This window comes from Bison bison, unplaced genomic scaffold, assembly GCF_000754665.1.
Source record: "Bison bison bison isolate TAMUID 2011002044 unplaced genomic scaffold, Bison_UMD1.0 scf7180017864205, whole genome shotgun sequence".
In the NCBI taxonomy this organism is placed as follows: Eukaryota; Metazoa; Chordata; class Mammalia; order Artiodactyla; family Bovidae; genus Bison; species Bison bison.
In genome coordinates, this window is record NW_011494777.1 from 5,498,378 (window position 1) to 5,501,397 (window position 3,020).

The following is a 3,020-nucleotide window of genomic DNA, read 5'->3' on the forward strand; positions in this document are numbered from 1 at the left end:
CAGACATAGAAATTGGGACAGGCTCCAAATTGGGAAAGGAGTATTTCAGGGCTTATATTATCACCCTGCTTATTTAACTTATATGCAGAGTACATCATGTGAAATGCTGGGCTGGATGAAGGACAAGCTGGATTCAAGATTCATAGGAGAAATATCAATAAACTTAGATATGCAGATGACACCACCCTAATGGCAGAAAATGAAGAGGAACTAAAGAGCCTCTTGATGAAGGTGAAAGAGGAGAGTGAAAAAGCTGGTTTAAAACTCAACATTCAAAAAACTAAGATCATGGCACCCAGTCCCATCACTTCATGGCAAATAGATGGGGAAACAATAGAAACAATGACAGACTTTATTTTCTTGGGTTCCAAAATCACTGCGGACAGTGACTGCAGCCATGAAATTAAAAGATGTTTGCCCTTTGTAACAAAAGCTATGACAAACCTAGACAGCATATTAAAAAGCAGAGACATTAATTTGGCAACAAAAGTCTGTATAGTCAAAATAGTTCTCCAGTAGTCATGTACGGATGTGAGAGTTGGACGATAAAGAAGGCTGAGTGATGAAGAATTGATGTTTTCAAACTGTGGTGCTGGAGAAGAAGGTTGAGAGACCCTTGGACAGCAAGGAGATCAAACCAGTGAATCCGAAAGGAAATAAACCCTGAATTTTCATTGACAGGACTGATGCTGAAGCTCAAATACTTTGGCCACCTGATTCGGAGAGAAGGACAGAGAAGCAAGGTATGATGCAGCCCATGGGGGGTCACAAAGAGTCAGACAGAACTGAGTGGCTGAACAACAACAATTTCCTCACACAGTTCACAACCGCCATTGTCCACATGTGAACAAACATATAAATGCTGGAAAACATGAAAAAAAGAGAACCCTCTTACACTGTCAGTGAAAAGATAAATTAGTAACAGCCACTATGGAGACCAACGTACAGGTTTTTAAAGAAATGATAATGAAATGCAATTAGAATACTCCCTAACAGCATACACAAAAATAAACTCCAAATAGATTAAAGATCTAAATAAAAGGATATATATGTAATGAAACTTTTGAGGAAAACAGCAGAACACTCTGTGACACAAAATGAAGCAAGTTCTTTTTTGACCCACCTCTTAGAATCATCAAAAATAAAACAAAAATAAATAAATGGGACCTAATTCCCCTTAAAAGCACTGACATAGCAGAGGAAACCATAAACATAACAAAAGACAACCCTCCAAATGGAACTATATTTGCAAACAAAAACACCCATGAGGAATTTCTCTCTAAAACATACAAACAGCTTGTCCACCTTGATATCAAAGAAACAACCCAGTTAAATAGAGGCACAAGAGTTAAATGGGCCTTTCTCCACAGAAGACAGAGAGATGGCCTGAAGCACATGAAAAGATGCTCAGCATCTGTGAGTATTAGAAAACTGCGAATCAGAAGTACAGTGTGGCATCACCTCACACACGTCAGAAAGGTCTGCATAGAAAATCTACAACAATAAGTGCTGGAGAGGGGATGGAGGAAAAGAACCCTCCTCCCTGTTGGTGGGAATGAAAGTCAGGAAATCCATGAAGGAGAACAGGACAAAGTTTCATCAAAAACTAAACTGAGAAGTACCACAGGACCCAGCAATCCCATTCCTGGGCACAGATCCAGAGAAAACCGTAATTTTAATAGACAGGTGCTAGCTTGAGGTTTGAAATAAAATACACCAGACTAGATGGCTTAAACAACAGAAGTGTACTTCCTCATAGTGCTGAAAGTCCAGGATCCAGGTGCCAGTGGTGATGTCTCTCCTGAGGCTTCTCTCCTTGACTTGCAGATGGCCACTTTCTCTCTTGTCTTCACACGGCTCTTTTCTCCATACCTGCACACTCCTGGTGTTGCTGCTTCTTCCAAGGACACCAAACTTATTAGATCAGGGTCCCACCCTTATGGCATCATTTAATTATAAGTATCCTTTCTCCAAAAACAGCCACATTTAGGGGTTAGAGTTTCATTTCAAAGCTTGAGCTAACACAAGGTTTTTGAAAATAATAATGTCACTGTGGAATTAGGGACATTCAGATCCTTAAAAAGAGAATGAGATGGTTGGATGGCATCACTGAATCAATGGACACGAGTTTGAGCAAACTCCAGGAGACACTGAAGGACAGGGAAGCCTGGTGTGCTGCAGTCCATGGGATTGCAAAGACTTGGACACCACTTGGCAATTGAACAACAATAAGATCCATAAAGACTCTTAGAGTTCACTTGGCCCAAGAGTTTTTAGCCTGGAGTTTAAGGAATTGCTATAAAGAGGGCCACCTCTTTGCTCACCTCTGAAGGGGTGTTATTAGTCTATATGAACTGTGCCCTTTGGAACCGTACAATTCTAAAGTACATATTATGTATTGCATAATATCTATGGCTGAATATGATGGCCTTGAAAATGGTCTGTAAAACTCCTTCCTGAAACTAAAAAAAAATTAAAAATAAAAAAGACAGGTGCACCTCAACATTCATGGCAGCACTATTTACAAGAGCCAAGACAGGGATGAAGCCTCAGTGGATACGGACAGATGAAAGGGTAAACAAGACAGGGTACACGCACACAGAGCAATATCGCTCAGCCATAAAGGGGTGACATCATGCCATGCCCAGCAACAAGGAAGGACGTAGAGATGATCACACTACGTGAGACAGAGGAAGACAAGCGTTATATGGTAACACTTAGTGGTGAGGTCTAAAAGTGGATGCACATGGACGTCTTCACCAAAGAGAAATGGCCTCAGAGGGAAAGGAGATGGGTGGTGAGAAACGAGCAGGTAGAGATGAACATACACACGCTCTTTTAAAAATAATCAACAAGGACCCTTAATCAACACCGCATAATAAACTATATGGGAAGGAAACCCAAAAAAGGACATGTCCGCATCTATGCGAAGGGAATCATGTTTGGTGTACACCTAAAACAAACAAACACCCCCTACCACATTGTAAGGCACCTGTACGCTAATACAAATACGAATTATA